Genomic DNA, 27,852 nt, shown 5'->3' with positions numbered 1-27,852 from the left:
CTAGGGGTATAATTGCCAGACTGCAGAGATGTACTCCTACTAGCTAGATGAGCTAGTGCATTTAAAACAACATTGTAGCCATGAGAGGCACAAAGGTGAGTGGAGGCATGGACTAGCCATCCTGAGTACAAACACCTGGATCCAGCTGGGGCAGCCGCTCCCATTGCTACTGCGTCTACACCATTATTTTTAGCATGCTAGCTCAACGAGAGACAGCATTAGTATATCTATATGAGCTGGGAATCACACCCTCACTCCAAATGTGGACATAGCCGAACTGTAGACCTGGGGCAGATCCTGTCGATATAAAGATGCCATTTTTATACAGTCACTAATCACAGTAAAATCACGTTTAAAACCTCAGTTGTAGGATTGTGCGCTGAATGCTCCAAACATGAAAGTTAAGGAGCCAGACTGTATTTTAAAATTACTGAAGAGAGCTCTCCAGGCCCTCTGGGGAAAAGAAAAAAGACTTCTGCAACTCAGCTGAATTTTTTGCTTCAGCAAGTTGGTGAAATGTGACTCTCTCAGAACAAAAAAAAAAGGGGGGGGGGACAATCACTCATAACATCAATACTCTTCAGGCTGGATTACTCACCATGCAGAGGGGCAGTCACCAAATATGACATGGCAGAGGAAGGATAACAGGAGTGAAAGAAAGCAGTTAAACAAAAACAAAACAAAAAACACACACATGGCAATGTGATGGTACAGGGGAATGATTGAACATATGATTCAACAGTGATTGAAGTACCTCTGCCACCTTTACTCAGTTAGTACCTTACTCTGCAAATAGTCTCAGTGGGCCATATTCTGATTCCCTTTCATTCAGTAGCTCCTGTATGAGTAGTTCCCTACACTTTAATAGGACTACTCATGGAGCAAAATACTGCTCAACAGGAGAAAGGAATTAAGAATATGGCACATTAAAAGTCAGTGAAAATACTATGTGGAGTAAAATATACTTAAAGTGTGGTAGAACCATGCATCTTATTAGAGAAGACTCCTGTTATGAATCTGGGGTGAAATCCTGGCCTCATTGAGGTAAAAGGCAAAACTCCATTGGCTTTAAGAGGAGTTTTGCTCACACTTGCAGGGTGTCTGACTGGAGGGAGAGGGACAGCTGATGAAGGTGGGGTTAAGGGTTAGGAGCTGAATTTTCTGAACTCTCATTTCAGTTTAGAAATCAGAATCTTTACACACTTGTCTTTACTGTTCTCTGGATTAGTATTCCAAGAATGGACTCAAAGGTGCCTTATTTATTTCTTATACCAGCTGATGTTTCAGCTGTTGTCAGAGTGGAATGACAGTTAAATATATAAATAAAAACACAACACCTCTACTGCTTTCTGACTGGCTTAGAGAACATGCTTCTTTGTATGCAAGACAATGAGAGACCAGTTTATTCACAAAAGGATAACTAAACTCTGTATATGGAGCAAAGGAGTGGTTAGGGATGTGAAATTACCCATAACTCCCAGCACTTTTAGAAAAAAAGCTCCCTGATTGGATTGTGAAAGGTTATTGCCAGTTTAGTTTGGAAATTCGTATAGAATAGCTTTCATCAGCACATAACAGCTCTGAACTTTTGAAAACATCTGTCCTAGATATGAAGTAGAAATCTTAGCCTGTTTTCTGTGGGGTTGTGGTGGCTAATGTCATAGCATGTTCCTAATCCAGCCTCTAAAAACCATAGTTTGCACTCCAGTTTGAAGCTATCAGAAAGATTTCCTTTATATTTGACTAATTATCCAGAAAGCCTGTCAGAAGACAGACAATTTTGATAATTACATTGGAAAGCTTAAACACAGCATGAAGAGTGTATGAGGGATAAATACAAGAGAAAGCTCATGCTTTCACTTCAAAATTGCACTTCACTTGCACATTTATTTGGGTTGCGTGAATGTTTGATACATAGCATAAAAGCTAATAAAAATGCATTACACCTGCTTCATGTAATGGTTATTTGGCATTCCTGGTTGGTTCTGATCCAAGAAAAGAGGCCAGTTGACTAGCTGTTGTGTTACCGTCATTCAACTGAAAGAGTAGGCAACTCTGCAACATATTTTTAAAAAGTAATCTTTCAATTTGCATTTCAGCTAAAAGATCCAAGATGCACTTGGAAAAAAGCCTGTGTTGTTAAACTTCACATTTTTCTTCAAAGTAATCAAATGGTCTTCGTTATTTTCCCATTACCCTTTGGGTTAAATTCCTCCATGCACCCAGGCATCAGTTAGAGCAGTGGTTCCCAAACTTGTTCCACCGCTTGTGCAGGGAAAGCCCTTGGCAGGCCGGGCCGGTGTATTTACCTGCCGCGTCCGCAGGTTTGGCCAATCATGGCTCCCACTGGCTGCGGTTCACCATCCCAGGCCAATGGGAGCTGCTGGAAGCAGCGGCCAGTACATCCCTCAGCCCATGCCGCTTCTCGCAGCCCCCATTGGCCTGGAGCAGCGAACCGCGGCCACTGGGAGCCGGGATCTGCCGGACCTGCAGATGCGGCAGGTAAACAAACCGGCCTGGCCCACCAGGGGCTTTCCCTGCACAAGCGGCCGAACAAGTTTGGGAACCACTGGGTTAGAGGATATGTGTTGAGGGAATGTTTTCTCCAAATGGCTGCAAACATATTATATCTGAACTACTTCTACAGAATGTCAAGTTACACCTGTGTCTTCATTTATACTGAGCACATATTGGACACAACATATTTGGGGGGGAGAGAGATAGCTCAGTGGTTTGAGCATTGGCCTGCTAAACCCAGGGTTGTGAGTTCAGTCCTTGAGGGGGGCCAGTTGGGGATTTAGTTGGGTTTGGTCCTGCTTTGAGCAGGGGGTTGGACTAGATGATCTCCAGAGGTCCCTTCCAACCCTAATGATCTATAATATTGTTTTAGGGGGGAGGGATAGCTCAGTGGATTGAGCATTGGCCTGCTAAACCCAGGGTTGTGAGTTCAATCCTTGAGGGGGCCACTTAGAGATCTGGGGCAAAAATCAGTACTTGGTCCTGCTAGTGAAGGCAGGGGGCTGGACTTGATGACCTTCCAAGGTCCCTTCCAGTTCTAGGAGATTGGTATATCTCCAATTATTACATTACATTTTACAAGTTCCTGTTATGCAGATTTTACCATTAATTGCTAGTCTGCATCATGTTATGGCTTCTTTAAATCATACTGAAGTGGAACAATTCTTTTTTTTAAATGTTTCCTGTGCAGTACAGTTGTCCACACTTACTAGATCTTGATATTTTTCCTTTTCTTACTTTTAAAATATTTTTCCCATCGCCCTACCCACAGCCTTTGCCAACAGCGTGAGTTCACTATCACAAGACAGTCTAATCATTTCCCAGTTACAGCTGCCACACTGAGTCAACGTTCATGTCAGACTACATTGAGTTTATTTTCAAATAATTGTATCATATCGAGTTTCCCGTTCTATTGTACCAGTGATCTCATTGGAATTACATGTTGTTATAATTCTATTGATATCATACTATTCAGAGTTTCTTTCCATTTCACAGTACTGAATTCCCACTTCACATCACTTTGTACCGACAACATAATACCACATTGTGCTAACCTTTCAATGGAGCCTACCAATCCTACCTCATATACAAGCAGTGCCATATTGAATCCCCCTTCAGATTGGACTACCGCATTTCTTTCTACACAACCTATCACCATGCAGTACTAGTGATCAACACACAACAAGCCATGCTGGAAATATTCTTGAAAACAACAAATGTCAGATAGTCCCTGGGAAATGACTCTCACACAAGGAAAGATCACATATCCTGGGATATTGTGTTAATATTATGAAAAAAAAGATATTTACAATGTCAGGGGCTTTGGAGTATGAACTAGCAATAGAGGCAGTGGGCCAGCCAGGATCTGTGTTGTGTTGCACAAGACTTGCAGAAACTCCCAGAGACATTCTTCACAAAGAAGGTTGATGAACACAGGCAGGAGAGCAGGAGCTGTGACAAACTTTGAGCTAGGCTGATTTAGACGATACATCCATTACAATTTACACCTCTACATGGTCTATCTGGATCTCGGATCCAGGTGCACAGAAGCATACAAGATGACATCCTCTCCCAGGGCAAATGTGCTGGGCATAGGCAGGGAAGGGTGGAGCCAGAGTAGGTGAACCAGTGGGGGGTGTTTAGAGTATGGATATGACAATGGCTATAAGCCAGTTGTAAATTAATTCCCTCCCCTCTTTGGGCCAAAGAGGAAGCTGGGGAGGAGCTGTATCTCTCAGTTATATTTCCTCTCCAGGGATGCAATGTACATACCACCCCTTGCTCAGGGCTACATTTAAAGTCACAATCTAGCCCTCTGGAAGGATGCAGTATAACCCCTGCTATAGGAAGGCCACTCTAGTGGCCCGTGCAGAGGGACAGTCCTGCCCGTTTGGGGAGTCTAGCACTGCCCCTGATATTACACTTACAAGGTCCTTGAACTCAAGGCTGGTATTATGTCCGCCCTCTGAGCAGAAGTGCAAGAGTGGGTGTCAGCGAGTCACTAATGTGTTTGGGGCACATACAAACAGAGCGATAGTCTGCTCTTGGCTTCACACCTCTGATTGAAGCAACATTTGATTTTGTGGGTTTAAAAATGTCTTGATAAAACAGAAATCAAGAAGGATCAAGACTTTTTAAAAAGGCTTGTGCATAAGGCCCTTTGGAATGATCATTCATTCCTCTCCACTACCTTCTTCACCACCTTCCAATCGCATTACAATAAATTACAATAAACTGGGCAAGAGAGCAGCACAGGCCAAGTAGCACTGGCTTCCACAGTATCCACATTGTGCTAAAGAGCCTTAGCTCTTAGTGGCTGGGGAATGTCAGGAGCAGCATGCATGAGAGGCAAATTAACTCAGGAAAAGAAAGAGCTAAGTGATACTGTAAGCTGCGGGAGTCCCCACTCAGCTCCAAAGAAGTCTACATGTTCCCCCTGGAGTCAAAGTATTTTGGGGAGCGGCGGGTGCTAGAGTGGGATGGCAAAATGCTCCCCCATCCAGGGGTTTCCTATTTGCTCAAAGTTCCATGGGCGACAGAGCCTGGGAGGAGCACTCACTGACCACATTCACGCAGGAGTCCCATACTAAATCAGTACAGCTGCTGCCAGAGTGGTCCAGAGCATCGCTTTGGCCATGTGATTGGAACACCAATGAAACCGGACACCTCCCAACCCTTCTCGTAGAGACCATCCCACCATACAAAATGGTGTTATATCCTGATGCACGGGGACTCTGTTCCTGTACAGAAGAGGCTGCCAAGAATGAAAAGCCTGCAGTCATACCCTGTGTGGCTAAGAGACGGGGAGTCTCATTGGCCAAGGGAGACTCCAAGCTCCTGCAGGAGAGTGGGGGAGTGGCACAGAACAAATAGAGAGAACCAGAACAGGGCCCCTGCTCGGAGAAACTGGAATTTGTCCCCTACCCTCCAGAAAATATCTGAACTTCCTGCAGGGGGTCTGGATTTATTAACAAGAATTAATTCCAATATAACACTTAGACTCTCAGCCTGAACCTTTTCTGGAGGCTTCAATAAGCTTTGGATCAGGCCGCTGGTTTGCATCTACTTTAAAGTAGTCTTAGGGTCACCATCTGAGTGCCACACAATATTTGTCCTCACAATCCCTGTGAAGTAGGGCAGGGCAATTATCCCCATTTTACAGATAGCAAACTGAGGCATAGAGTGACTAAGTGACTTGCTCAGGGTCATCCTGGAAGTCTGCAGGAGAATAGGGATTTGAATCCAACTCTTCCAAGTGCAAGGCTAGCTTCTGAACCACTACACCATCCTTCTATGTATATTTCTGGTGTCTGGGCTGTAGTTTAACATTTTATTTCACCCACTTTGTGTATCCACCAGAGAGTAAGTGAAGTCTATTTGCGTAGCCTCAAACTTAAAGTTTTATATTTATACATATATGAAAAGCAAGGCAACCAAGGGAAAAGGAACACAGAAGTGAAGAAGGTTGCAACTATATTGCATACATGAAACCAATACCTTGATTGCTCTCATGGAAATAGGGTTGCCCTCAGGCTTTCCCTAGATCTGGTGCTATGTGTCCTCATTCCATTTAAGGAGGACATCCCATAGTCCTGACACCATACTACACAGAGGCCAGATGGTCTGGAGCTCACAGGAAAAGTCTGTCCCCATAAAGACACTACTATGTGCATTGAGAATAGTCCCTCCAGCAGGCAGTGTGTTTGTCTGGCTGTATTTAGGGAGAAGAACAGCACACAAACAGTGTGGTCTAGTGGTTAGATACTAGCCTTGGACTCAGAGACCTAAGTTTAGTCCTGACTTTGCCACTGGCCTTCCTCCCCCACTTTGTCTATATAGACAGTAAGCTTTTGGAACCAGATAGAATCCTTGGGTATGGGTTTGTATAGCACCTAGCACAATGGGGTCTAGATCCCTAGTGGGAGAAAGACCGATACAATAACAATCTGCTATGAGAGGGTTTAGATCAACCTATTTTTTTGAATGACTGATGTATGCTATTCCCTACTCACCAAATATTCAAAATAGTGTGGGCGGAATCTATTCTAGTACTTGCCCAACTAAACTTCTCTCATTTTACTATAGACCGTTAGCTCTCTTTAATTAAAACTGTCTCCTCCTATATAACCTGATTAATTATACTCTGATTCCCCATCAGTGACATGTGTTTGAACATTGGACTGAATTGTGGCTTTGTCTAATGAGGCATAAATACTGTCTTTTATAATAGATCAGCTTTTGCCTTTCGGCTTCTGTTACTCAACACAACCATTTCCCACTGGTCTGTGTGTGATTAGTATAGAATTGGGGTTAGGACAGGACCACTAAATAATTCAGATTCTTCTCTCAATTTTTGTTTTAAATAAGGAAAAATCCTGGTTTTGGTAGTTTATAAGCACCGTTCTAATTTATGCGGAATGTTGGCAAAACATTGTCAAATTAGATTTTTAAACCAAAAGAGTCCCCAAAAGCTACTATATTTTTTTAAAATAAGGTGCATGTGTTTTCTGTCAAACTTTGTTGTTTAAAAAGAAAAAGACATTTTTATAAATATAAATAGCAAAATTAGTTCATTGGCAGAAATGTTGTGTTGTACATCTCTCTTCTGGTACTTTGAAAGAACAAAAAAATTAAATAGCGAAAACCATATTTTTGAAAACACCCAGGTGACTTGGGCATGTAAGCCTCATGTTCACAATTGACTAGGTACCTAGGAACTTTTGAAAATCCTTTGACATCCATTTACATCTTTGGGTACCTTTTTAAAATCTGGCCTTAAGTGCCTAATGCCAATGGAAATCAACATCTTTGAAAATGGGCCATAGGTATTATTGAAAATTTTGCTCTGGCTATTTAACTTTCACACACATATCCATAGCTCCTATTTTTTTTAAATGAATTTTCATACAAGCAGTTGAATGCAGAAACTGTTCCAATGAAAGACAAAGATGTTGACGATTTAAAATATTTGTATGTGGTGCCAACTACATTGTGCTCTGCAGATGTAGAATAAGGAAGAATGTGTAATGAGATTACAATCTAAACAGAGAAAACAAGTAGACAAAAAGTTAAGAGAAGGGGAACAATAGAAAAACGTTATACAAGTTAACGTGATTCAGCAGACACCCTCTTTTATTCAGAAAAGTATCTGTGAATCACTTCCTTCAATTATTCTACCAGCTCTAACGTGAACTCAGGGCAGGCAGTGATATTGTCACCTCTCTTAATCCGTATGTACGTGATGCTGCTAGGATGGTTACCTAGGAGACATGGGTTTCAGTGCTTTCTGTATGCTGATGACTCCCAGCTCTGCTCCTCCATCACATCTCACCCAGCGTCATAGTCGGCAAATTATGTGGCCCCATGGTGCCTGGGCTCCACCAATATTCAGAGCACAGGGGCTGGGCTCCACCAATGTTCGGGGCCAGGCCTCTCCCCCGTGACCTGCCCACTGCGCCGCGCCCCGCTCCCCCGAGCATCCCTGGGCAGTGGCTAGCTGCCGCTCCCTGCGCTGCGCTCCTGTTCCAGTCACCGGCTGGCTCCTTTCACGCTGCACCCACCAGTGCCACTCCACTGCTCCGGCTACAAGGGAGTGGGGTGGGCTGAGGAGGCCTTAGGAGCACTTGCAGTGTGGTGTGGGAGGAGTGTGCTGCTGGCGGCAGGCCCACTGACAGCAATTCCAGGCCCCAGGGCAGATCAATGGGCCCCCTGCCCCTCTCCCTCAGCTGAGGCCACAAGCCCCTGGAGAAGCCCCGAGCACCCCTTCCCCTGGGCAGAGGAGTCCCGGGCCAGCTGCAGCCCCATTCCCCACCTGCCCAGAGTTGCCCCAGGACAGCTGAATGCGTTGCCACTATGCTGCTCCTTCCCCCATACAAGGTACCGAGAGCATGTCAACTAGTCTACAAAACCATCTCACGATGCTATAGACCCCTTGGCTTCATCACTAGTCAATTCTATAGGGCTTTCCCAGATGGGGGAAAGTCAATGGTTCATCTAACTAAAAGCTTGTCTGGAGAGAGGTAAATAGAAGCAGCACTTTTATTTTAACCTCTCAAAAAAACATTTGTTACAGGAATATGAATAATCTTTTGAGGGTATATTGAGGTAACTGAGCACCCAGTGCATGCAACAAAAACACAGGATCTGTCAGGGTCAGAACTCAGTTTGGAATTGGTACCATATATTCAGATAGTATTTAAGTCTATAAAAACCACAGGCTTCTCGACTGTCACTGGATCAAAGATAAATGTCTGTGACGGAATTTACTTGATTTAGATGCAATGTGGTGTACCTTTTAGTTATAAATATTGATAGATATATACAGCTGGGTGAAGGACGTACATTATTCAAAGATACGCTACGCAACTGTTTCACATCTGCAATTCTGCTCTCCAGAATGTTACATCTGAATTCAGAGGGAAATACAATAGGTTTGCCAGTATTTTCTCCTGTCCTCTTTCACTGCTAGCTCAGAACAGACTGGAACCACTACAAGGAAAGCAAAAGGAGCCAATATTCAGTTGTGTAACACTATCATGTGATATATTCTACTTAAAAATGTAGGGGGATAACTATCCCACTGAACTGCAACATTGTAGTCTCAATTTAAATAAATATTGAAATAAAAGTACAGATACTACTATTGCTAGTTTAAACCTTGCTATTATTTTACTGACCTCTGAATCTAAGAAACTATACATGCACAAAAGCTTACCTCTAACACATTTATGAATACCATTATCCCTTATTATATCCCAAAGCATGGCAGGTTACTCACAGAAACAAATAAAGACAGTCCCTGGCTTGAAGAGCTTGTAGTCTAAATGCAGGTACAACGCAACAAGCAAGGGCCACTCTTGTGGAGAACTGTACCTTTAAGGAGCTCTGGCAAGAGCTAGTTGGAAACAATCACGCAAAGACACATTATTCAATGCTGGTCAGTCAGAACTTGCACACTGAATGAAGCAGACCTCTCACATACTCACTGGTTTGGAGGGATTACTGCACAGCACAACTCACCTCAGTGGAGCTCCACACAGGTGCAAAGGTCTGTCTACACAGTGCTCATCACAGGATTAGGTGCTATGTATAACTGGAAAGTGTTAGAGTCATAGAATCATAGAATATCAGGGTTGGAAGGGACCTCAGGAGGTCATCTAGTCCAACCCCCTGCTCAAAGCAGGACCAATTCCCAACTAAATCATCCCAGCCAGGGCTTTGTCAAGCCTGACCTTAAAAACCTCGAAGGAAGGAGATTCCACCACCTCCCTAGGTAACCCATTCCAGTGCTTCACCACTCTGAGTGAAAGTTTTTCCTAATATCCAACCTAAACCTCCCCCACTGCAACTTGAGACCATTACTCCTTGTTCTGTCATCTTCTACCACTGAGAACAGTCTAGATCCATCCTCTTTGGAACCCCCTTTCAGGTAGTTGAAAGCAGCTATCAAATCCCCCCTCATTCTTCTCTTCTGCAGACTAAACAATCCCAGTTCCCTCAGCCTCTCCTCACAAGTCATGTGCTGCAGCCCCCTAATCATTTTTGTTGCCCTCCGCTGGACTCTTTCCAATTTTTCCACATCCTTCTTGTAGTGTGGGGCCCAAAACTGGATACAGTACTCCAGATGAGGCCTCACCAATGTCGAATAGAGGGGAATGATCACATCCCTCGATCTCCTGGCAATGCCTCTACTTATACAGCCCAAAATGCCATTAGCCTTCTTGGCAACAAGGGCACACTGTTGACTCATATCCAGCTTATCGTCCACTGTAACTCCTAGGTCCTTTTCTGCAGAACTGCTTCCAAGCCATTCAGTCCCTAGTCTGTAACAGTGAATGGGATTCTTCTGTCCTAAGTGCAGGACTCTGCACTTGTCCTTGTTGAACCTCATCAGGTTTCTTTTGGCCCAGTCCTCTAATTTGTCTAGGTCTCTCTGTATCCTATCCCCACCCTCCAGCGTATCTACCACTCCAAGTTTAGTGTCATCTGCAAACTTGCTGAGAGTGCAGTCCATGCCATCCTCCAGATCATTAATGAAGATATTGTCACAGGGTTTAAGGCCAGAAGGGATCACTAAATTACCTGGTCTGACCTCCTGTATGTCAGAAGCCACCAAAAACCATCCAGCCGCCCCCACACCAAGCAAACAATCAGAATTAAACCAAAATATTACAGCCCTCAGGAGACTAGATGATTGTGTGCCACAGGTAGAGAATAGGAGAGATCCAGGTGATGCTATAAATCAAAATAGGTACTTACAGTGCTTTGCACACCAGAGAAATGATCCAGTCAAAGTAGTCACAGTTACTTAAGCTTGATGGCTCTATTAGTTATTTTGGACTAGACTGTCGCTAACCTCAGTGCAGTCATATAGGAGCATATGGGGCAGGGACACTTGCCCCTGTCTCACAGCCTCAGCTGAGTTACCCTGATCCAGAATTTGGGACCTCTACAATTGTGCCGCTGGTGTTGCTGTTACTACCATGACAGAGCAAGTGGATGGAGACATGATTCATTTCCACCCTCACCTTCCAATGGAGCTGGCTGGACCTTTACAGGACTGGGGTCAATTACTTCCCCTTCTTGTTCCAGGAGGAAGCAAGTATATCCCTAAGTTCCTCTTCCAGCTACTCCTGGGGTGATGAAGTTGATAGAGTCTCCTTACACAGAGTGGCACCTAAACATGCACTCTACCTTTAAATGAGTATTCACAGATACAGCAAGAACAAGTTTGTACATGGACATAATTCTAAACCCCAAACAATATACTTGGCTTAAAGCTTCAGGTAAAAGCGTAAAAATATATTATTTTAAAAATTACCCAGATCTTAGGGCCAGGTGAATTTTCTTTGTGAGTATCTGGAGAACACGCAAAGCAGAAGCTGAATACATATACTTTTTAAAAGATACCTTGAACTCTGCTGAGTCAGTATCCGCAGCAAACAAATTGTCCTTGAGGATTTTGATTGTTCCATAAAGCGTTACTGGGACCGGTTGGAACACTGCGGACTCTCTCCGCTACTATTAAATAAAATGATGCATCCCATATTGTATGGAAAATGACAAGAAATTGGCAATGGAGGGGGAGGGGGTCAGTGGTAGTGCAAGTATGGAAAATTGAGCAATCGTGAAAATCCATGGTAACAAATGGATAGTCTAAATTGAGAGCTACAGAATGCATCTGAAATAAAAATCCACTCAAAGAGATAAGCATCCTTTCTGCATATAAAACAAATAAAACCACACCTCAGGCTCTTTCTTGCATAAAAAAAATTGCACCTACAAATTTTAAGTGGCTAGAGATCTTTCTCAAATAAAGAACACACACACAGAGCCATGGTTCAACTCACTTCTGAGTCAGAGGCCAAAATCTTTGTAAGGTTCAAAGAGATAGGATGTTTATATAGATAACAGGATCATCCAGTTAACATGGTTAGTACTTCAACCAAGGACGTAAAAATCCTTTCAAGTTTAAACCAACCTGTAACTCTTAGGGACTAGGATGAGAGCTTCATAGTGGGCAGATTTCATACCTGCCTACTGCAGATTTTTTTCCCCCTTCCTCTGAAAAATATTTGGAGCTGGTTACTGTCAGAAGCAGGATCCTGGACTAGATAAACCATGGATCTGATCCAGTAATGCAATTCCTACAGTCCAGGGTGATAGAACATGTTCTATGTATCATCTAAGTCCCATTTGAGCCTTATTGAGAGTTTAGGTAGGATTGACAGTAAGTGGTGCATATGCTTTGTTGGCCCTCTGCACAGGAATGAATTTGATCCCTCGTGCACAAAGTTTTACACACCACATATGTTGCGGACACAGTTGAAAGCAGGAAGGTGATAAATAGGCAAAGATGCAGCTTTGTGCCAAACTACATACAGACAATGCAGATATTAGGTGGACACCAAGCCATATGATGGGATTGTAGCCATCTTGCTGCTAGCCAGTTAAAATGTGCCTTTTAAAATACCTGTATTCTCTACATTACACACCCCAACACATACAGGGTCTGACCTGAAGTCTGTTGACGTCAATGGGGACTCTATGGACTTCAATGGGCTCTGAGATAACCCCAGGTTTACCACAGTAGTCAAGACACTGTCAAGCTGATCTGCATGGAATTGCCCACTTTTTGCTCATTAAATGCTCTCATTACATTAACTTTCTTCGCTCAATATTTATTAATGTTTGCACATCCCTAAAATAGTTGCTGTAAGGAATGGACTAAACAGCTATTTAATTTTAGTGTAGCGTAGCGCATCGTAAGTATTCATTTCCCAACTTCCTGAAGCGACATCCTCAAGTGAATCCCAGGAAATATCCCTATATTTTCCCCAAGAGTTTCTCCTCATTTTCAAGCATATGTATTTTACTCCGCATCACCATAACACCATCATAATGCAGCACGGTCTGGAGGAATGCGCATATGGGGTGGGGGACAGGGTGTCACAAATTTTAATCCTAGCTCTACTTCTGCCTCACACTGTAGCCTTGGGTACGTTTTCCCTCTTTCTGTCTCAGTTTCCCCAACTTCATAAAGAAGATAATGCTTCCCCACTTTCCTCAGCAAGGGGTTGGGAGGGTTAAATATCCTTACGGTGCTTTGAACATATAAAGTGATATGAAATTCCTAACTGTCATTAATATAACCCAAAACAGGTAATAAAAAGGATATATTTAACAGTATCTTTCTATCATACCAAAACTGTTATGCTTTTCATTAAAAAAACCACTGTCTGAAACCGAGCTGCAATAGAGGAATGGACTGGCTGAACAAGCTCTAAGAAAAGGAAACTTGGAAGAGACTAAATAAAAACTATCAATACACAGAACTGACTGCTTGTCAAGACAGAGGAAAAAGAAATAGGCATGCCCCAGTCAGCAAGACAACCCCATCTCTGGAAGCAGATCAAAACCTTTGCCAAATGATCGACGCGATCTCAGGAACAGCAAGTCATTTGTTTAAACAGGGAATCCCTAAACCCCATACTATTGAGCTAGTTGTAGCAGATGAAAATCTTGATAAAAGTTTGGAGCAATCAGCACTGCAGAGACTTGTGTAATAGAAAACAAGAAAGCTGCTCCACAAAGGGGCTCCCTCGCCCCTCAATCCCTTTATTACTGTTGGTACCCTAATTCTTTATCACTAATGACATATCACCTACCTTTGTCTCTGCATAATGGAAATGTAGAGAATAAAAAAAAATAAAGAAACCACGAGTAAATTAAACAAATACAAATGCTATGGTCTAGATCAGGGATAGGCAACCTATGACCCGTGTGCTGAAGGCGGCACGCAAGCTGATTTTCAGTGGCACTCACACTGCCCTGGTCCTGGCCACTGGTCCGGGGCCTCTGCATTTTAATTTAATTTGAAATGAAGCTTCTTAAAAATTTTTAAAAATCTTATTTACTTTACATACAATAGTTTTTTTATATATTTATTTATTATAGACTTGCAGAAAGAGACCTTCTAAAAACATTAAAATGTATTACTGGCACGTGAAACAAATTAGAGTGACTAAATGAAGACTCACAATCCCACCCCTGTTTTCTCTTTGCTCTGGGGAGGGAGATTACCAGGGCCAGATTACCAACTGTGTTTAGCTACCTAAAGAAGCAGATTCACACCTAGTGGGATTTTCCATGTACTGCCTAAGCAGGTTGTGTGTTTAGAGTGGACTAGATGACCTTGAGTGGATCACTGCAGACTACGTTGCTCTGGGAAGAAGGATAAAGGCGTTTGAGGCACAAGTGGTGTTCTTGTCCATCCTCTCTGTGGAAAGAAAAGGCCTGGGTAGGGACCGTCGAATCACAGAAGTCAACAAATTGCTATGCAGGTGGTGTCGGAGAGAAGGCTTTGGATTCTTTGACCATGGGATGGTGTTCCAAGAAGAAGGATTGCTAGGCAGAGACGGGCTCCACCTAACAAAAAGAGGGAAGCACATCTTCGCAAGCAGGCTGGCTAACCTAGTGAGGAGGACTTTAAACTAGGTTCACCAGGGGAAGGAGACTAAAGCCCTGAGTTAAGTGGTATACCAGGAGGAAGCACAAGCAGGAGAGTGCAAGAGGGGAGGACTCCTGCTTCATACTGAGAAAGCAGGACAACCAGTGAGTTCTTAAATGTCTCTATGCAAATGCAAGAAGCCTGGGAAACAAGCAGGGAGAATTGGAAGTCCTGGCACAGTCAAGGAATTATAATGTGATTGGAATAGCAGACTTGGTGGGATAACTCACATGACTGAAGTATTGTCATGGATGGATATAAACTGTTCAGGAAGGACAGGGCAGAAAAAGTGAACTGCATGCAAGAGAGCAGTATGACTGCTCAGGGCTCCAGTATGAAACTGCAGAAAAACCTGAGAGTCTCTGGATTAAATTTAGAAGTGTGAGCAACAAGGGCGATGTCGTGGTGGGAGTCTGCTATAGACCACCAGACCATGGGCATGAGGTGGACGAGGCTTTCTTCCGACAGCTAACAGAAGTTACACAGGACCTGGTTCTCATGGGGGACTTCAATCACCCCAATATCTACTGGGAGAGCAATACAACAGTGCACAGACAATCTAGGAAGTTTTTGGAAAGTGTAGGGGACAATTTCTTAATGCAAGTGCTGTAGGAACCAACTAGGGGCAGCGCTCTTCTCAACCTGCTGCTCACAAACAGGGAAGAATTAGTAGGGGAAGCAAAAGTGGATGGGAACCTGGGAGGCAGTGACCATGAGATAGTGGAGTTCAGGATCCTGACACAAGGACGAAAAGAGAGCAGCAGAATAGGACCCTGGACTTCAGAAAAGCAGACTTTGACTCCCTCAGGGAACTGATGGGCAGGATCCCCTGGGAGAATAACATGAGGGGGAAAGGGAGTCCAGGACAGCTGGCTGTATTTTAAAGAATCCTTATTGAGGTTGCAGGAACAAACCATCCCAATGTGTAGAAAGAACAGTGAATATGGCAGGCGACCAGCTTGGCTTAATGGTGAAATCCTTGCTATCTTAAACACAAAAAAGTTTACAAGAAGTGGAAGATTGGACAAATGACCAAGGAGGAGTATAAAAATATTGCTCATGCATGCAGGAGTAAAATCAGGAAGGCCAAATCACAGTTGGAGTTTCAGCTAGTAAGGGATGTTAAGAGTAACAAGGGTTTCTACAGGTATGTTAGCAACAAGAAGGTGGTCAGGGAAAGTGTGGGCCCCTTACTGAATGGGAGAGGCAACCTACTGACAGAGGATGTGGAAAAAGTACTCAATGCTTTTTTCGCCTTTTTCTTCACGAACAAGGTCAGCTCCCAGACTGCTGCACTGGGCAGCACTGTATGGGGAGGAGGTGACCAGCCCTCTGTGGAGAAAGAAGTGGTTCAGGACTATTTAGAAAACCTGGATGAGCACAAGTCCATGGGGCCAGATGCACTGCATCCAAGGGTGATAAAGGAGTTGGTGGATGTGATTGCAGAGCCATTGGCTATTATCTTTGAAAACTCATGGTGATTGGGCGAGGTCCCAGATGACTGGAAAAAGGCTAATGTAGTGCTCATCTTTAAAAAAAGGGAAGAAGGAGGATACGGGGAACTACAGGACAGTCAGCCTCACCTCAGGTCACTGGAAAAATCATGGAGAGGGTCCTCAAGGAATCAATTTTGAAGCACTTCATGGAGAGGAAAGTGATCAGGAATGGTCAGCATGGATTCACCAAGGGCAAGTCATGCCTGACTAACTTAATTGCTTTCTATGATAAGGTAACTGGCTCTGTGGATGAGGTGAAAGTAGTGGATGTGTTATTCCTTGACTTTAGCAAAGCTTTTGATATGGTCTCCCACAGTATTCTTGCCAGCAAGTTAAAGAGGTATGGGCTGGATGAATGGACTATAAGGTGGATAGAAAGCTGGCTAGACCGTCTGGCTCAATGGGTAATGATCAATGGCTCTAGTTGGCAGCTGATATCAAGCAGAGTGCCCCAAGGGTCGGTCCTGGGGCCGGTTTTGTTCAATATTTTTATTAATGGTCTGGAGGATGGCGTGGATTGCATCCTTAGCAAGTTTGCAGATGATACTAAACTGGGAGGAGTGGTAGATATGCTGGCGGGTAGGGATAGGATAAAGAGGGACCTAGACAAATGAGAGAATTAGACCAAAAGAAATCAGATGAGGTTCAACAAGGACAAGTGCAGAGTTCTGCATTTAGGAAGGAAGAATCCCATGCACTGCTACAGACTAGGGACCGAGTGGCTAGGCAGCGGTTCTGCAGAAAAGGACCTGGGGTTACAGTGGATGAGAAGCTGGCAATGCAGTGGACGAGAAGCTGGACGATCTGCTGGCAATGCCCCTACTTATACAGCCCAAAATGCCGTTAGCCTTCTTGGCAACGAGGACACACTGCTGACTCATATCCAGCAATGTGCCCTCGTTGCCAAGAAGGCTAACGGCATTTTGGGCTGAATAAGTAGGGGCAATGCCAGCAGATCGAGGGATGTGACATTGGTGAGGCCTCATCTGGAATAGTATGTCCAGTTTTGGGCCCTACAGTACAAGGATGTGTAAAAATTAGAAAGAGTCCAGCGGAGGGCAACAAGAATGATTAGGGGGCTGCAGCACATGACTTATGAGGAGAGGCTGAGGGAACTGGGATTGTTTAGTCTGCAGAAGAGTAGAATGAGGGGGATTTGATAACTGCTTTCAACTACCTGAAGGGGGTTCCAAAGAGGATGGAGCTAGACTGTTCTCGGTGGTACCAGATGACAGAACAAGGCACAATGGTCTCAAGTTGCAGTGGGGGAGGTTTAGGTTGGATATTAGGAAAAACTTTTTCACTAGGAGGGTGGTGAATCACTGGAATGGGATACTGAGGAAGCTGGTGGAATCTCCTTCCTTCGAGGTTTTTAAGGTCAGGCTTGACAAAGCCCGGATGAGATGATTTAGTTGGGGATTGGTCCTGCTTTAAGCAGGGGGTTGGACCAGATGACCTCCTGAGTCCCTTCCAACCCTATGATTGAAGCCAGCTAGTCTGACAAGGAGGTGGGACTGAGCCAAGTCTCTAGCTTCCCACTCCCTTCTTCACAGTGGGAAATATTGAGCAAGCAGCTCTTGCTGTACTGCCTTATGTTTTGAGCCACAATCTGAGCAGCTGCTCCTGTTGCAGTCGGAGGTCATTGGGGAGGTGGTACCCTCCACCCCTCCCTACAGAGACAGGCCGGATTCAAATACTTCAATTTAAAAGTCACAGGGTGTGGCTCAAGGAGTCCATCATCAACTCAGTCAAACACACATTTTCTTCTTAACAGTCACCCTAAAGGGCCACAAGTTAGAGCCGCAAAAGGCCACAGGCTGGACACCACCAGGCTACGTTGGGCCTTTAAGTGCAGCCCTGAACTAGACGAGGTATGCCAGCTGCAACACTAGAGGGGAAGCCGTAGGAGGCACAATTCCCTCCCTGTTTCTACTTTGCCCTCAGGAGGGGGTAGCAGTTGGCTTCTGGTCTCTACCAGCCTCAAATAATGACATTTCTGAAGTGGCCATGACAGCCCCCAAATTTGACATTCCTGCATGTACCCCAGAATTTGACAGTACTGTAGTTAGCCATCTCATGTGTTCAGCCACTGCCAGCTGAAAAGCAAACATCACGTAGCTAGGAATAATCTTAGGCCCCTGAGAGGCAAGGCAGCTCTGCTAATCAGAATGGGGAGACTGGGACAGGGAATTAATGTTCAATGAAAGTGGAAGGAATGTTTGGACAGCTGACCTTGGTTTTAAGTGCCTAGAGAAGCTGTACCCCCATTGATTCTCTGCAGGTGGTGGCAGGAATAAATCCATTAAGTTACCGTTGCTTTGGTTCTGAAAACCCTGCATAACAGCTATGCTGTGCTGACCAGCACACCTGAGGGGTGCTGTCAAGACTCTGCCCCTCTCTGCCCACTTGCTCTGGTGAGGGATTAAGAAAATGGACATGCAGCCTCCACTGGCCCCTGCACAGGCACATAAGCCCGTTAGTTTGTGGAGAATCTAGTTTCAGTTCCATCAAATACCACTGTGGCCCTCAGTCCTGGCAGGCAAGACAGCCTGAGTACCTACTCTTGCAGTAAATGGTACCATTAGCCCTGGGTGAAACGGAAACTTCTCCCAACCTCTTTCTTCTGGAGAGCATATGAGCACAGACTTGGTCAGAAGACTTTCAGCTGATCCCAGGGAGGAAGCATGGTCAGTTAACAAAAGAACAGGATTGGAAGTCAAGAAATCTGGTTCTGTTCTTGGCTCTGACACAGAGAGTTTCTTCTGTGCATTGTTAAAGTGACTTGGAGGAGTTCGATAGAAATAAGCACAATGCTAAAAAGAAAAAAAAAATCTATGGAGGTCTATAGACTGTGAGATGCTTAAAAGTACAAAAAGAATGTTTGGCAGTGAAAGAGGATCTTGATGTAACAGGCTCCCCTGAACGCAACACAGAAAAGACAGGTTTGGTGGTATAGCATTGTATGCAAGAGATTGTATATAGAATCTACTGAGACCAATGTTCTGAGTCGAGAGGACTAAGCAAGAGAATCTATGTGGATATACATTTCTCATCATATTGCTACAGATGTACTAGCAGTGTTATACTACTGGTCTCCTGGCTCAGAAAAATCTTTCCTGCACAATGTTGAGGAAGATCAAGGAGGCAAGTAAGTAATAAAACATTAACGATCTGTATATAAACTGCTCAAATGCCACAATAGGACAAGGTTGACAGAAGCAATTTCTTGTATCTTAAATGATTGCTTCTTGGGACAGCTGGCTTTAATGCACATAAGAGGAGAGGCTATTCTTGACATAGAAATTGGTTCAAGGACTAAATCTAGTTGAGCTAATAAGTAACAGTGTCGACAATACTCCGCCATGTATTAATATAAGGAAATGAAATTCTGGGGAAAAAAATAACTTTAATCTTGGACCACAAATGGACTGTTTCCCACAAAATAAAATTTCAAAAAAGGTATAATTTATATTATATTGAATAGTTCCAAATGATTTGTTTTGTGAGATACTTCAGAATTTTAGCTTCCGATTCTGAAGAGGAAAAAAATGAGAATGTGCATTTCCCACAGAATGGAAATTCTGGTTTCCAGCCATCTCGAATAGCTGACAACAAAACTACTTCTCATTGACAAGAGTTTGATCACTAGCTAGTAAAATGGCATCATCATGCAGGTGGCTTGGATTTGTAAGTGATATTATGGCTCCCTGTTCTTTGGCCAGCATAAACACATCATATCAGGACAGTGCAACAGGGCAACCTGCAGCCTGTCAGGGTAATCTGCTGGTGGGCCGCCAGACAGTTTGTTTACATTTTCACGGCTGCCCGCAGCTCCCAGTGGCCACGGGTTAGCTGTCCCCGGCCAATGGGAGGTGCAGGAAACAGTTGCCAGGCTCCCATTGGCTGGGAATGGCAAACCGTGGCCACTGGGAGCTGCGGGTGACCGTGCAAATGTAAACAAAACATCTGGCAGCCCACCAGCGGATTACCTTGATGGGCCACATGCGGCCTGGGGGCAGCAGGTTGGCCACCACTGCATTAGGACAATGATACGAGCGATCTTTTAGAGAAGAGCACGAACTATTCATAATTCTATGACCTTTATTGGCTGATCAACGGAAAAGCATTGGCATTCTGGAGGGAGACAATATTTCCATTAAATACATTTAAATATTTTAAAATAATTTAAAATTAGCATAAAAGTGAAAAGTTAATTGAAACATTATCTTATTGAAATGAAAGAAGTCAAAATGGTAATTTTTGACTTTTTAATGGAACGTTGAAAATTTCGACTTAATCAGCTGTGTTAGAACAGGCTACTCAATAGATCTGCCTATCAATGAAATAATTTATACTGTATAGGTTTATACATCTAAAATACTTGTAAGACCCCTTATGTTTAAGATAATGGCAACAATATATTAAGTTCCAATAGCGGTTTGCTTGTTTTCTAAAAAAAAATTGAAGTGATGTCATTTTCTTCAAGTAATTACACAACACATTCCAGAGATACTGAAATTTGAAACAGAAAACCCCTGACAGGTTCACTTGTGATTTCCACATTTGCCAAAAAATGTCTGTACTCGGTAACATAATTGCACTTGGCTCAATTTTTGAGTAATAGTTTAGTCAGGTTTTTTAATAAGTGAATTGATCTGTAGCAATTCAAACGTATTGATTCATCTGCAGCTAAATAATCTTTTAACCTTAAAACAATGCAATCATTGTTACTCTATAAAGTGGAAGGGTGAGGGAATGATACATACCTAACTACATTTGGCATTCTTCGCCAGTAATGGCAGATAAATGCATTTGCGCAATCTAGTTTATGGATGCAGGCCCTGATCCAGTGCCCACTGAAATCAATGGGCAGATCCCATGATTAAGTCAGTGGGCTTTGGATCAGCCAAGTGCTTAGGATATATTTTGCAAGGAGTTTGGAAGACAGGAAACAATGGGAAATGTTTCTGAATGTCAGGGATTGTTCCTGATTCACACTGACTCCAAGAACAGCACAGACACCTATTACACAAAAACTGTATGCTGAAAATTTGGATGTCTTGTGTTTTGTTTTGTGCACTGGGGTGGAAACAGGTGCTTGAATTGGGGCTTTGCCCAAGTGTGTGTCTGGAGGATCTCAAGTTTCCATTAAACAGGAATGTGACAGTTAGGCAGGTTGAAGTAAATCTGTGAGTAAGTCACTGTTATTCTAGGTCATCATTTTCTATCACTGTGTTCCAGGAACCTGCCCAACCACCTCACCTTCACAGACCAATATAGTTACGGGGGTGGGAAATCACTACATATTTGAGATGCTATTGCCTGGCTTTATGATGTTACTGGGGTACTTGTGAACATGGCTGCACAAAGACGTCCTCTAGAGCCTGTAGTATGTGAAAGCCTCAGGGTAAGGCCATGGAGCAGCAGGATGTGCTCTCTGCCAAGCCACAGGGCTAGCAACTATTGCAGATTCCTCAGTGCAGCATTGACTTCATGCCACCAACCTCACAGCAAGAATGACTGGAGCAGACAATGAAGTAAACACATGGAGATCAGTTCAGAATAACGACCAGGTGGCTTTCAACAGGCCCTCCAAAAAGCTGCAAAAATCAGGCCATTAGATGTAATTCTCTTCCTCCGCACCCCCCTTTGTAAATGTTTACGTTCAAGCTGAGTTTTGCTTATTTGCCGGGGGCGGGGATTCATTACGAGACGGAAGTTGTGAGGAAGTTTCTTTTCCCCCCTTGGATTAAAGCAAGAAGGAAGAATTCTGTCCCACAGGAAAAGGAGTTGAGCCATATAAAAAGAAAAACACTTATTAGGCAAATTTCCTGCCTTCACCCCAAATCAAACACTTTGCTTTAAAATTTATATTTAAGGACCTAAGGCTTCATTTATACAAATCATTAAAAAGAAGGTTGACTGGCTTTTTTTGGGGGGGGTGGAGGGGAGAAGAGAAGAGGAGGAAATTAAAAGAGCTCCTTCTTGGGTTTTTCTACACCAAACATCTTACACGCCTTTGTCATGTCTTCTCTCACTCTACTTCGTAGACCAAATCATTTTAGTCTCTCCTCCTCATGCACATAAACACACAAGCCTCCAATTGTTTTGTTGCGCTTTTTTTCAAGACCTGACTCTCTTCCAGCTCGGAGTCTTTCAAGATAAGAGACCCAAATCTAAGTTCTGTATTCGCAACAAAAGGGAACATCAATTTACAGAAAGATATTAGATTGTTTTCTGTATTACCCTGCATCTCCTTTTCAATACAGCCCTCACTGCTGTCATGCACTGAGCAGACATCGCCCTTGACAGTATGAGCTTTCAACTAATTCAGAATGCATCAGCGTGTACAAGGAGTCTAAATTACTCCATCCAATATACTCTTATTTGAACTTGCCCAAGTTAAATTCCATCTAATGATGTGTTGCCAAGCTACCTAAGGGCCCAATCCTATGAGTAGCAGTGTCTCCCCTGGAATGTAGAGTGCACTCTTCACTCCCAGGATTATCACTGCTGGGGATGGTGATGCAGCCTTCAGAGGGTGGACACTGGAAAGGAGGGGGAGGAACTGTGAGAAGGAGCCTTTTGCAGGGCCAATCTAGTTTTCTTGAACCCTTTTCCTCTTTCACCCAACGGTGCATGTCCTTTTGTTGCCTCCTCATCCTTTCCCAAAGCAAATCAGAGTCTTCCAGTTTCTCTAGATACATTCCCATAGTCAAGCTCTGGAACTGCCCTTCCTCCCGCCCTCAGCAGACTGGAACCCTCATGCACCTCACTTGTTGTGTCTTAGCCAACAGCCCCATCTCTGTGCACAAAGCTGCAGTGCTGACTTCTCCCCATCCTGGGGGGCTTACTGCCTTATGCAGCCCACCTTCTTTAGGATTCCCCCCCCCTCCCCCCGAAGAAGCGGGAAGAGTCGAGAACAGACAGCAAGATATTTCATATTAGGGATGAAGACTGGAGAAGGAGGTGGGGCTGGTTGGGCTTTAAGAAATGAACTAATTCCATTACACAAGAGTTAACCAAGCACGAGGTACAGCAACTCCCTTATTGCCAGAAACAACAAGATGCATCTGAAGTGAGGTTTTTTTACCTATGAAAGCTTATGCCCAAATAAATCTGTTGGTCTTTAAGGTGCCACCAGACTCCTTGTTGTTTTTGTGGATACAGACTAACACGGCTACCCTCTTCTTGTCAGAAATGCCCTCCCCAAACCTTTCTGCTCTCACCTTCAGTTAGAATCACATAGCCGGAGGACCTCTTGAAGCCAGGCAGAAGGGGTGAATTTAAAAGAAAAGTGGATTAGGAAACAGAACTGCCCATGGGGTCACAAACACTATAGATTTTATTAATACATTTTAACAATGAAAATTCACCAGGAGGGTTTCTTCTGCTGTGCATTTGTTTCTGTACTTTGTGTAATCAAGTCCCTTCCTGTATCAGTTGATTAATCTCTCTTTTTTTTAAATGACTCTTATTCAGTCCGTTCACCCTGAAATGACACTTTGCAAGGATAACCCGCCCACTGAAACAATTAATCCCTGTTAATTAATCTGTATTGACTTTAAAAGTAAGAAAAAATGTTACTCACCCCCTTTCCACTGCTCCCCTCATTGTCCCTTATTCTTTTAAGAAGTCAGAGCAGGGGAGAAAAACAAAACAAAACAAAAAAAAAAACTCTTTTGACTCAGTCCAATTCTTTCTTAATCACTAGTGGGGTTGGGTAAACTTTGGACTCAGAATTCTGAATACCTGTCCTCTCTGGGACCCAGCTTCTTGAAAACGGGGGAGTTGTTGAATGCTGGTATTTTTGCTTTTATGAGGGGAGGGGATAATAAAGTTGATTGACAGCTGCCCCACACTGCCAGCCTTAAACTCAATTTTTTTTCACATGTGCCTTGTTCACAATTTCTTTCTTTTCTTATTGTCCTAAGTGCAAAGAGCATGAAGAAGAAAATTGATGTTGTCCGCTGATGCTGAGTTCTGTTCATTTTCCAGTTGCTATGAGAAAACAAATCCCATTAGCCCTGCCTCTGCTACTGGATGTCCTCCGGGGAGGTCAGGGGTTGGTGAAGCAATATTACACATATTCCAGTAGGATTTACTAGAGTTGCGTGCAGTGCACTTGTAACTGGGATAAAAAGATTGAACTCTAGAGGATTTCCAGTGTTGGGCACATGTTTCTATCTAAAGTGAGCATAACTGCGTGGCAGCTCCCCATATGCACTGGGTTATGTCCAGAGGAGTTTGAGCTGTGTAAGAAGGGCCTAACAAAAGAAGTGCCATCACAACTGCGGTGACTGTTGGCTACTCCATAAATTCCACAAGCAGCCCATGAAGATGAGTCACAGGAAGTAAGACTAGGAAGGGGAATGACCACCGCCCCCTCACCAAGAAGTTAAGATGACTATGGGTGTGGATTTCTTGAATGTAAGGGAGAAAAGCAGGCCAGAGGATCTGTGGATGTATCCATTATGTAAACATCCTCCCCACAGGTTCAAGGCATTTATCAAACCCATTTTCAGCTTGGAGGGGGTTCATGGTTCAGCATGAATGTTATACATTCATTCCATTAATTCTGTGTTGGTTGGTCCATATATTTGCTGCCTTTCTGTCCTAGAGTTGGCTCAGTAGTTCCTTGATTATTTCATATTTATATAAAAGTGCTTTGGTACCATTAGGATGAAAGGCACCATATAAAAGGGGCATAGGTATTAACATACAAGTTAAAACAACACCAATTAATTATAAACTAGACATTTTCCCCTTCATTTGATAGTATTTATAGCTTTCAAAAACCGGTTTACCCATCATGTGCCCGTTAGAGCAATCCTAAAGCATGGATGGCTGCTGTATTGAGATTAATGCTTCACAGTGGAGCAGCAAAATATTTCTTACTTCCACAAAGAAATTTTGTCTGAAAACTTGGAGAGGACAGTGAAGTCAACATGCTGATTTGCCCAATTGGTAAAGATTTCATGAAACACCTATGAAATTTTAATCAAGTCCGTTATGGATGAGAAAGCCAAGAGGGAAGAATTTTAGCCCATTTTGGAATCTCAGTGGAGCAAAAGGCCTTAGATACAAAAGTTCTTGCTCTCAGTTGTTCAACGGTGAAAGCATTGAAACTAAAGTATTTGCACTTCTGTCTCTTTAAGACCAGACAGAAACAGAACCTCATCAGTGATGGGAAGCATGAAGATTTGTGGAGGATCAGAGGGGATAGGAAGAGTTGTCAAGTAAGTGAGGGGAGAGAAGATAAGCCCAAAGAAGATCAGATGGGTTGGATAAAGATTACTTCAGAAGCTGGACTCCTTGCATCTGATCTATGAATTCTGGTTGGCCTTTGATGGAGACTGTCATGGAAAAAAAATATTTTTAATTAATGTTCCACAAACACATGGAGTTATTCACTCTGTTAGTGCAGAAATGCAGATTGTCCTTGTGTTGCTTTGATTTTAGTACATGCTTACTGTGCCTAGATATTTCACCTATACATTCATCATATACACCTCTACCTCGATAGAACACTGTCCTTGGGAGCCAAAAAATAAATCTTACCGTGTTATAGGTGAAACCGCGTTATATTGAACTTGCTTTGATCCACCGGAGTGTGCAGCCCAGCCCCCTTCTCTCCCCCAGAGCACTGCTTTACTGCGTTATATCTGAATTTGTGTTATATTGGGTCTCGTTATATCGAGTTAGAGTTGTATTTTGTCTCCTGTGAGCACAATGCACAATTTTGCAATGTTCTCTTTGCTTAATAGAAAGCCTGAAAGTTATTTTGGGGGTGGGGGAGGAAGGAAATCTTCCTTTTCAAACAACCTGTGGTAAGTGTTACAGAAACCACAGCCCCTTCACATCATTGGAAGGGTTCCCATTGACTCCACTGGGCCCTGTCTTCCTAGACGCTGTCTCATTTTTAAGCTGCAGACAGGACTGTAAAGAGAAGGCTGGTTAAAAATGGTCTGCAAAGATGTAGCAATCCTGTTTCAATAAGAAAACAGAAAAGATGAACATTTCTACGGTAGTTCTTTAGTTTTAGATACTCACAAATATTTGTGACACAATGTGAAAAAGAATAAGCAATGATTGTAGATGTTCTGCTCTCTGATAAAAGATCACATTTATGTATTTTTCATGTCCTCCATTATAGGATGTGAGGATTAAAAAAAACCAAAAAACAAGCACCATTAAAAGAAAAGAGGAGCATTCATTTGATGTATATCGCACAGCAAATGGCATGTATAAAGCATGCAAATTTATAGTACAGGCACGGACATCCGAGACATATACGTCACTCTGGAAAAACACTGCAATCCCTTTTACCTATGTGATGAAGAATGAGGGTTTATTTCTACCACACAGAAGTGAGCCAAACAACTATGAATGCTGAGATTCTGACTGTTCAATGTACATTCTACATGTCTTACTCATCGGTGCATCTCGCTGCTGTTACCGCACCAGAGTTATACCATACTGTTTGGCTTTTCCCAAGAACATTTTGCAAAAAGAAAAATTATACAAATTAGTGCAATTTTACGAGTGATTTGCTAAGCACAGTTAAAAATCCTTGGTACTAAATTGCAGTAATTCGATATAAAAGGTCATTACACTGATAACACAGAGAATTCAGTCAGCGAGTCCCAGGAGACTTAGTTCATCAGACCTCTGGGGCAGGACCCTTCCCTTCTGATTTATCTGTAATGAACCTAGCACACATTTTGTTTGATTAGAAGGCTAACAAAAGAAGCTACTGTATATTGTAATGTTTACCATTTGGGATATAAAACAATTATGAAGCACAAAGACTAGATTTTTGTCTTGCAATCCAATCCATTTTTTAAAAGGTAGCATGAGTTGCCATGTCACAGTAATAGGACATGAACCAAATTATGTCTTAGTCACAACATGGTTCCTGATTCCTCCTTACTTTATGGCAATTTGTTTGCTCTACTCCTTTCACTTACCTGTCCTGGCCCAGCTGCAGAGGTAGGAGGGTGGGGAAGGTTCCCTGAGGTCTGCATACTCTGCCTTGTCCATCCAGCTGTGTGGAAGGAGGCGCAGCAGTCGCTGCTACCCGGGGCAACTACTCTCCCCTTCCATGAAGACCCTGGGAGAAGGGTAGCCAGCATGGGGGAGTTAAGAAGACTGCTTATGCCTCCTTATTCCCCTACTCTGGATGTACAGCCAGAGTAATGGTTAAGCCCAAAGCATTTAAGGATACTATGACTGAACATCAGATTAACTCTTGGTAAGGGATATCTAGGGTAGGTACAGCATTAAAAAGTCAAGGCATAAAGTCAAAAAGCTGAGCTGATGCACTTCAGTGACTTAGGCTTCTCTTAGGGAGGGCTGCAAAGTTGCCACAGATTCAGGGACCTGCTCCAGGCACCGGCGAACGAAACAGGTGCCTGGGGCGGCCAATGGGAAGGGGCGGCACGTCAGGGTCTTCGGCGGCGGGTCCCTCAGAGCGAAGGACCTGCCGCCGAATTGCCACCGAGGAATGAAACGCCGCGGCAAAAAAGCCTGAGCCAGCCCTGCTGAAAAGACATTCCTCACAGCAATAGGACTACTTGTGTGAGTAAGAATTTGCAGGCCCAGAACCCTCAGACCTCTCTCTCGGAAAGAAAAAGAAGTACTGTGACTATCACTCCTATCATGTGACTTTCCTCACGATTGAAACTGACATTGGAGTTGGCTAGTGGAATGGCTTCATGCCGATGGGTAATTGACAGGTTGTCCTAGATGCCTTCAACTTTTAAGTGCTGTGCATGCAATCTGGCTTGCGCCTGTCACTCCCAGATTTATCAGCATCCCACCACTGAG

At 43.4% G+C, this 27,852-nt stretch overlaps 1 long non-coding RNA gene across 1 annotated transcript in view; it reads left to right on the top strand.

The window, feature by feature from the left end:
• The window catches only part of LOC123376995, a 33,603-nt gene extending 8,277 nt beyond the window's left edge, over nucleotides 1-25,326 (top strand). Inside the window, exon 3 of the long non-coding RNA XR_006582028.1 lies at nucleotides 25,182-25,326. This is a non-coding gene — a long non-coding RNA (uncharacterized LOC123376995). The remainder of the gene's footprint in view (nucleotides 1-25,181) is intronic.
• Nucleotides 25,327-27,852: the final 2,526 nt, after the last annotated feature.

The sequence above is a fragment of the Mauremys mutica genome, chromosome 9 (genome assembly GCF_020497125.1).
Source record: "Mauremys mutica isolate MM-2020 ecotype Southern chromosome 9, ASM2049712v1, whole genome shotgun sequence".
In the NCBI taxonomy this organism is placed as follows: domain Eukaryota; kingdom Metazoa; phylum Chordata; order Testudines; family Geoemydidae; genus Mauremys; species Mauremys mutica.
This window is presented reverse-complemented; position numbering and strand designations above follow the sequence as displayed.